At 47.8% G+C, this 8,988-nt stretch overlaps 1 non-coding gene across 1 annotated transcript; it reads left to right on the top strand.

Moving 5' to 3' along the window:
* Nucleotides 1-1,721: 1,721 nt before the first annotated feature.
* On the top strand, nt 1,722-1,795 carry Trnak-cuu. The gene has a single exon. It is a non-coding gene; the product is annotated as a tRNA-Lys (tRNA).
* Nucleotides 1,796-8,988: the final 7,193 nt, after the last annotated feature.

Raw genomic sequence — 8,988 nt, 5'->3', positions numbered from 1 at the left:
TCTGCTGCTGTCAGAGCTAAAGAACATTGACGTGAATTGAATGGTGGTTCTCACAAAGAAGTAGCTGTATCCTAACTCCAGGAATCTGTGGGCATTGCGTGCTCTGGAAAGTAATGAGGAAAAGAGAGGGGGAAGTGAGGAACTGTTAGGTAGCTAGGGATAAAAAGTGGTGGACATAACATGTGGCAAATAATATGTGGCCTGTCATGATATTTCTTGTTCCCATAGTGCCTTGAGTTCCTGCTAAAATGCTTCTTCCCATAATACTGTGTGTTTCCACTCACACATTTCTTCCCATAATACTGTGTGTTTCCACTCACACACTTCTTCCCATAATGCCCCAGGTGCCTGCTCAATGGATGAAATGGTACATAAACAAGCCATTAAACTATCAGCACAAAGTCCAAGGATGAGATATGAGAGGAGCCCATACTATAGAAAACACCTCTGAGACGACTCCTTTGGACTCCTTTTTGGGCTCCTTTCCAGGTGCAGAGGCTCCATACTTCCTTTCATGTCTTTTCTTTCACTTTCAAATGAATGTGTGCTGTTTACCTTAAACATTTTCCTGTTTCTTAATTCTTTAATAGTCAGAGAGAGAGAGAGAGAGAGAGAGGAATCCATACTCCTAGACAGCATGAATAGGTCTCTGCTGATGGAATCAAGTTAAGGATCTTGAAATGAGATGATCACTCTGGATTATCCCAAGAGCCCCGTCATCTTCAGTGACTAAAGAAGTTTCTGATGCTTGAAGCCCCCAAACTTACAGTGATTTAGCTTCAGGAAACTAATGTAAGTATGCCAACACAAGAAGGGGAATTTCAAGAATAGCCAGGCTTCTTGTCAGAACCTGGTACTTGGGTGATGGTCAGCATCTTCCTAGCCTCAAAAGATGGGCGCCCATAGGCCTCAGCCAATCACAGTTGTCCCATGATGACCAATGATTGGCTTACAGGGGACTGTGTGGCCCTATTCTAGCCAATGAGATGGAAGGGGAGGGGAAATCATGCTGAGTGGTATTCCCCCTTCTTCTTTCTCAAGGTCTGATCTCTACCTAGGAACCCTAATGGCTACCCAGGGGTAGGGGATGGAGAGAGGTCAAAGGCCTGCAGAAGGTGGTGCAGGAACAGGCAAGAATGAAAGCTGGATTCCCATAGCGTAATCTCAAGTACAAACTGTCCACCAGCCTAGAATATGGGGATACACTTCCTAAAGATAGAACTCTGCAGACAGGACCCTGTGAACTCAAGTAGGAATCCTGTCTCCTAAAGAATGTCAGGGGCCAGAGGGAGAACCAGGACCACCAATGTTCTAGCAGCCTGATATTTGGGGATAGAATGCCTTCTAAAGGTAGAGCCAGGCAGAGCAGCCTAGCTCCCCACAGAGCTCTGCGCCTGTGGTGGAGAGAGGCTGGGATACTAGAGTCTGGCACATAGCTTTCTTTCCTGACCACACCTTCTATATTCATGTTCCAGGTCCTTGGAATGAGCAAGAACTGTCAGGGGCCATGAAACAGATAGCAGCAGAAATGAGAGACTCAAGTTTTTCCCACTGTCACCTAGAGCAGGGAAGCCCCCCAAACTATGGGGGGGCCTTTGGCAGCATGAGAGTATCATCCTACCTACACTGGAGACAGTGTCATTCTCAGACAGCTGCAGGACCAGCAGAAGGGATGGCACTGAAGTGCCCTGCCCAGAGGTCCCCAAATGTATCCAGCTGATGCCATGGATAGCTCAGTCGGTAAAGCATGAGATTCTTAATCTCAGGGTCTTGGGTTCATGCCCCACTTTGGGCGTCATTTGCCAGGCTAAGCTCTATACCTCCTTCCGTGTAGAGATCCTGGGCCTATCTGCCCCTTCTGTGTGGTCCCCTATCACTCTCACGCATATCCTCTGGCCAGTAGAAATAACTGCGGAAGCGAGGTCCATGTGCAGCCTCAGTCAGCATGTGGTTGCGAGAATGCCCTTCCCCTCCCTATACTTGCCAAGGAAGACAGGGGCGCGTGGGCTCTCGGAGAAGCTTCAAAGAGCATTCTGTTTATTCAAGGGAGGGGCTAACAGACTTACAGCAATAGTGACGAGCAAAGGGGAGGGACTGGCCAGGTGCTAGCGATAGGCTAATGAGCATGTCCATCATTGTGATGTCACGGAACTTCCCGCAGAGGCCCGGCCTCTTGGCTCGGCCTGGTGCCATCACGACACACGTGCTCGCCGCCGAGAGGCGGGGGCTGGTTTGCTATCTCTTCAGGTAGAACCCGGAAGGAGGTGGGACGGGCCAGCAGCGAGCCATCCCAGTTCTCAAAGGCACAGCCATCCCCTACAGCAGGAGGCAAGACAGAGCCCCCAACCCCCTTCCCACCTCAGTTTCCCCAGATCTAATGAGGAAGGCTGGACTCAGTTGCTTCCCAGCTCTGCTAGGTGAAATAATACAGTCTCCAAGCTGAGGATCCAGGACAAGGAAGATGGCAGAAAGGCAGGAATGTTTGCAGTAGTCCCTTTCTCCCACCCTGTCACAACCACTGCCTCTTCCTGCTCCTTGCCAAAACCGAGGCTTCTGAAATGCCAGGCCTGGGTGGGGGGCTGGGCAGGAGGAAGGAGTCACCCTGCCGTGGTGGTGCACAGCTCCACTACAGCTAATGGCCTGGCAGTTGTTAGATAGAGGACATGCCTTTTTGTGATACCATCTAAACCCCATTTAACTCATCATTTAAATTTACTAACAGATGCAGGCTTCCCTCAATGAGAGGAGGCTGACCTTCCTGAGAGCGGTGGGCCATGTGTGAGCAATGATTACAGTGGAGAGCGGCATGGCCTGCTAAAGTCTGGGTGCCCTTCGCTGTCCTGTACTTCCATTCTCAAGTCCTGTAGCAGCCCCAGGTCCAGTAGCTAAGAAGGCACCACGTCCCCAGGCTGCAATGGTGACATCCATCCCCAGAGGAGAACCCATCCTCTATCTCATTCACCCTTATAGAAGGACCCATCCTCTCCCACCCTCCAGACACATGTTTACTGAGCAACATGGCTTGCAGATGAAAACCTGTTCCGAGCTTTAAGAAGAGCACTTTGCATGCTTCAGAGGGCCTCTCTGCTGAGGAGCACCTCCTCCTGGGGAGCATCCCCTCCTGGGGAACACCCCTTCTCCCCACAGGAGCAGGTCTTTATCATACAGAAAGGGTCTTTGCTTGGGTGACCAAGTGTCAGGTGAGTAGGTAGCCATGATTAGGGGAATAATGTGGACACATCTTTTAGGACCTGACCAAGGCCACCTCAATATCTCCCATGATTCTCACCCCACACTTCTTCAACCCCACGTTGTCCTGAACTGAAGAGCTGCCAGAGAGAAGACATGATGGTTGTCCTTTTCCTGCCCCTGAGGGGCCCCAAGGGCTTTCACCATGAGAAGAAGGGAAGACCAAATGGAGAATCTGATGTTCTCTGTCCGGGTGAGTGGGGGAGAGGACATGGGCTCTGAGAAGGTGAGCTACAGTAGGCACAATTGATCATGAGGTATAAACTCAGGAACTGGACACAAGAGAAGCCAAACACAGGCTAAGGGTGAATTAAAGAGATATGTTAGTCAATTTCTAGTGCCTTGACAAGTAGCTGCAAAGACCAGGTTCTAAGGAGGAAAGTTTTTATTTTGGCTCGTAGTTTCCGATGTTTCCATCCATGGTCTCTTGGCCATGCTGCTTTGGGCCTGCGGTAGCAGAGTAGAAAAGGCCCATTCACTTCATAGCACTGGAAAAGCAAAGAGAAAGAATGGAAGAATATGAGTTCACAATGACCTAACTTCTTTCCACCAGACCCCACCTTCTGAAGGCTCCACACCATGGACTGGAGACTAAACCTTCAATGCATAGACCTTTGGAGATATTTATGATCCAAACTACAGCAAGCTTCTTGCACTTTCCAGGCTTAAGAACTTGAAGGTGGAGCCTCAGCAGATGAGAGCTCTGTCTTCCTTAGCATCAGGAAGCATCCCAGAAGCCTGAGCACCCAAAACCACTCAACTTTTCCCTCCTATTATCTCTTCCCTTCACTAGAGCCCATTGAGATAGATCCCTTATCCTCCTTAATTCTATACCCCCAACACCTAGAATATAATTAATAACCCTTAACTAGGTTAAATAAGTAGCAGGTGACTTGTTTGAAAGCAAGCACATATTCACTATCCACATGTACCCCAGGCTATGTGAGTTTTCCACAACAAACATCTCCTCCTGAGGCCATCCACCCTCACTTTCTGTGAGCTTGTGGATTACAGACTAATCCTCATATATTTGCCCAAGCAAAACCTAATTAGGAAGGTAAATCTGAGAGAGAGAGAGAGAGAAAGAGAGAGAGAGAGAGAGAAAGGAGAGAGAGGTAAACCACTCTGAAACCCAAGGAGGTATCCTCAAACCTGTGGAACCCACGGGAAGATAGCCTGGACTTCTAGCTCTGCAGTAACCCTCTCAGATCAACAAGGAGATAGGTCCCCTTCTCCTAACAGTCAAAGCCAAAGAGAAGGGAAAGAATGGACTTGAACTCAGAGTCCATCATGAAGAGACCTGAGGCCTGTGTACTTATCATCTTGTTTCCAGGACCTTGAAATTCAGATGTACCTGACAGACCAGAAATGAATAGGTGATTATTGTAAGAAAATAGTTTTATGAAGCTTGAGGGGAAAAAAGACAATCCAAGTGCCAGTGGCTCATGACTGTAATCCTAGCTATTCAGGAGACTGAGATCTGAGAATCATGGTTTGAAGCCAGCTCAGTGGACAAATCTGTGAGACTCTTACCTCCAGTTCACCAGTAAAAAGGCAGACGTGGAAATGGCTCAAAAGTCATCCTTGAGCAGAAAAGCCAAGTGAGAATGCAACATCCTGAGTTCAAGCCCAATACCCAAACAAACAAAAGAAGAAAAAGGAAAGATGGCAAATGTGTGTCTTCACATTAGTAGTCATACCTATGCAGAATATATGGTTTGTGTTACTGAAAAATAAGAGCATAAATGGGACTGGCACAATATAGCAAGTTGAGCAATGTATCTTTTCTTTCATCCTCCTCTTATGTCACAGGCAGGATATCTACAAAAAAAAAAAAAAAGTCTGACAACAACCAGCTTCTATCCTTCCCACTCCAAGGCCAGTGGTTATTGCTCTAGTCACAGAGCAAAAGTCCCCAGATTGGTAGTGCTTAGACCTGATTGGCTTCTCTTGACCAACTGTACATGGGTGAGCCAATCACATGGTCTGAAGAACTTAATACTCTGATTAGGCACATGTTTCACCCCTGAAGTGAGAGAAAGTATCATGGCACTTGTTAGCTGCAAATGCAGGAGACCTTGTCTCCAAGGAAGATAAGCAAACAGAATGTGTGTGATCTAATAAAGGAAAGTAGAGGTGCCTCAGCAATGGGAGATGACTACTACAAACCTGCATAATGAGAAGGAGGGAGTTGAAGTTCTATGGGTAGGGTAGACAAAAACCTAGAGATGGAAAAAGAGCAATGCAGGCTAGGCTCCTGAGTTGCTGGCTGGTTCCATAAGAGAGTTCCAGCTCAGTCTGCAGGTCACAGGAAACCACAAAGCCCAGATGGTATTATAGAATCTTGAGGGGCCTAAGCTGATGGTTGAAGGAAGTGTCTGAAAATCCTCACTTCAGGGACAACACAATGATGTAAGCCTATGTTCTACTTTCCAGAGAAATGATGGGATGCCAAGATGCAAAGTAGAAAAGGAGGCAGCAGCAAGACCAACAGATGGGCCAGTCACATGTATGCTGGCTTCTCTGGAGCAAGGAGCTCCCCAAGGTTAGCTTCAGGATGGAACATGAGCTAGCTTCAGGATGCTGGGAACTGTTTAAGTGGAGGGACAGCCAAACCTTGGGCACTCCTCAACAGATGGACATCTGAGGGTCATTGTGATTCTGTGGTAATTTATGAAGTATGCATAAGCCTCTAGTATGTGCAGTTTTGTGGGCTGCACCCTACAGAATGAGTGGCGATATGGCATTTACATGGCCTCTGCACTTCAAGCCAGTACCTTCATGGCCATGTCACAGGATATCATGATTACCTGCAGATCCATGCCAGGAGAGATGCCCTTTACTTTTCTAAGGATCTCTTCTGGCAGGCTTTGCCCACAGTAGCCACTCAATCTGTGCATCTGTTGACAAATGAGTGAACAAGTTCCTCAGTAATACAACATCATGTGAAGAGGGTTACCATTTTTGAGCATAATATATCTGCCAAGTTGTTGAGAGCTCTCTAAACTCAAGCTGGGAGCCAGTGGCTTATGTTTGTAATCCTAGCTACTCAGGAGGCTGAAACCTGAGGATCATGGTTCAAAGCCAGCCTATGCAGGAAAGTCCATGAGACTCATCTCCAATTAACCACCAAAAAGCCTGAAGTAAAGCCATTGCTCAAATTTAGAGTGCCAGACTTTAGTGAAAAAGTAAGGGACAGAGCCCTGGCCCTAAATTCAAGCTCTAGTACCAGCACACTTGCATGCACACACATGCACACACACTAAATTCAGTGGTCACTAAACAATGACCATCATTTTCTGAGCCACCATAATATTCTCATTCTCTCTCTCTCTCTCTCTCTCTCTCTCTCTCTCTCTCTCTCTCTCTCTCTCTCTCTCTCTCTCTCTCTCTCTCTCTCCTCTCTCGCTCCCCCCCCCTCCCCGGAGTTTGCACCGTGGAATGTGTAATCATCTTCCTCTATAGATGAGGAAACTGAGGCTGAGGGACTCCAGAGCATGCTCATGGTTACACAGAAAGACACAACATACGCCTTCAAATCCAAGTCTCAGATTCCAGGGTCAGGCCCAGGGCACACATGCTGCATCACTAAGCAGGATAAAATCCACATTCAATTGTCTGGGCTCTAGAAGGGTATGACTAATTCTTATTTGGGCTGGGGGAGGGTAAAGGAAATCCTGGAAGAATGGAAGAGTCTTTGAACATTAGGAAGCAGTTTGGGGTCCCAGGAAGAGAACCAAGGTTAGTAAAGGTGCTGGTAAGCTGTGCTGGCAGGTACTGGGTAAGGAGCAGGCGGAAAAAGGTGAAGTGAGGCTGGCTGGGAGATGAGGGCCAGCCCACAGTGAGACCCAGGACTCCCCATGTGGGGGTTAGTTTTATTTGTTAAGTGTTTGTTCTGTTTGGGCACTGTCTGGTGTCATCTTGTAGTATTATTATTTATACTTATCCCGCTAAGAAGTACTCATTAATTACTTATTAGGGTTACTGTAGCATTATAACTATCCCCCACTTACATATGGGGCAATTGTGGCTTCAAATACCTGAGCCAGGCACTGGTGGTTCACACTAACCCTAACTCTAGCTAGTCAAGAGGCTGTGATCCAAAAGATGGTGGCTCAAGGCCAGCCCAGAAAGAAATGTCTACTAGATTCTATCTCCAAAATAAGCAGCAGAAAGCCAGGCTGGGAGTGTGGCTTAAATGCTACAAAGCATGAGTTCCCCCCCCCCCCACACACACACCACATTTTTTAATAAGAGAGTACAAGTGCCTGCCTCAAGTCATTCAGCTCAATAGCCCACCTCCCACACCAGAGTGACCTGTAAGGTAGGGTGTGGGGTGTTAGCAGAATTGGGGTGCTGAATGGACTGAAGAAGCTGAACCAGAAGCCATTGCCCTTCCAAGCAGATGCACAGAGCAAGGAGCAGGTGGGAAGTGGCCCACCCAGGCCCCAGCGGCAAACCTTCCAGAAACCTGCAAACATGAAACAATCATAGATGAGATAGGGCTTGAAAGGCAGCGTTTTTAAAATAAAAGGAAATCACATTGTAAAAGCCCTGGCAAAGATGACAAAAAAAACTTGTTAAGATCAAAAATGCAGCCAAACCTCAAAAAAGAGGCTGGGGATAAAGGAAATGGGGGTTTTACCTGGGGGCTTCTAAAGTGGGTGAGGGCGGGGGGGCCCCCAGCCAGGCCTAGGCGAGCTGCTCCTCTGTCCCTGTGGGCACCTTTCATGTCACCCCCTCCCCCTGCCAGGGCAGTGAGGCTGGAGGACAGCAAGGAGACCACAGGCACCCATTAAGTTTTCCAACTTGAAACTCATTCTTTCCCTTTAAAGTCAGGAAACTTGAGATCTTTTCAAGGCACAGAGAATGGCAGGGATTCTGTCGCGCTCCTGTCCTGCCTCCTGAGCCCTGCACACAGAGATGGGGGGAGGGGTTCTGTCCCTCCCCTGGAGGAAGTTATTACTTCCCTCAGGTGACAAAGGCCTGGCCTGGTGGGCGGCTACTACAACCCCATCATCTGCCCCTGAAAAAGGTCCTTCAGGGGAGGCTTCCTTAGCCTGAGACTGGTGAGCTACCAGAGGGCAAAACAAGCCCCTGGCATAAAGCCTAACTTAGGGCCACTATGCTGGATGAATTTACTGAATAATATTTCATAAAAATGATGTCACTGGGTGCCGGTAGCTCACGTCTATAGTCTTAGCTACTCAGAAGGCTGAGATCTGAGGATCACAATTCAAAGACAGCCTAGGCAGAAAAGTCAAAGAGACGCTTAACTCCAGCAAAAAGGTAAAAGTGGAGTTATGGCTGAAGGGGTAGAACATCAGCTTTGAGCACATTAGAGGGTGAGGCCTTGAGTTCAATCTCCAGTACTGACACTAAAATAATAATTATTATTATTAGCAATGATAAGGTCACCATATCACATAGTCACAAGGATAGAGTCAGGGAGTGGGAGGGAGGCAACAGCCACTAGGCCCTGTCTTTTTTTTTTTTTTTTTTGACTTTTGTTTTGTTTTGTTTTGCCAGTCCTGGAGCTTGAACTCAGGGCCTGAGCACTGTCCCTGGCTTCTTTTTGTTCAAGGCTAGCACTCTGCCACTTGAGCCACAGTGCCACTTCTGGCCATTTTCTATATATGTGGTGCTGAGGAATCAAACCCAGGGCTTCATGCATATGCGGCAAGCACTTTTGCCACTAGGCCATACTCCTAGCTTAGGCCCTCAGTCTTAAGGAATCTT

This window comes from Perognathus longimembris, chromosome 10, assembly GCF_023159225.1.
Source record: "Perognathus longimembris pacificus isolate PPM17 chromosome 10, ASM2315922v1, whole genome shotgun sequence".
NCBI classification, from domain to species: domain Eukaryota; kingdom Metazoa; phylum Chordata; class Mammalia; order Rodentia; family Heteromyidae; genus Perognathus; species Perognathus longimembris.
The sequence above is the reverse complement of the archived record's forward strand: the minus strand, read 5'-3'. Positions and strand labels throughout refer to the sequence as shown.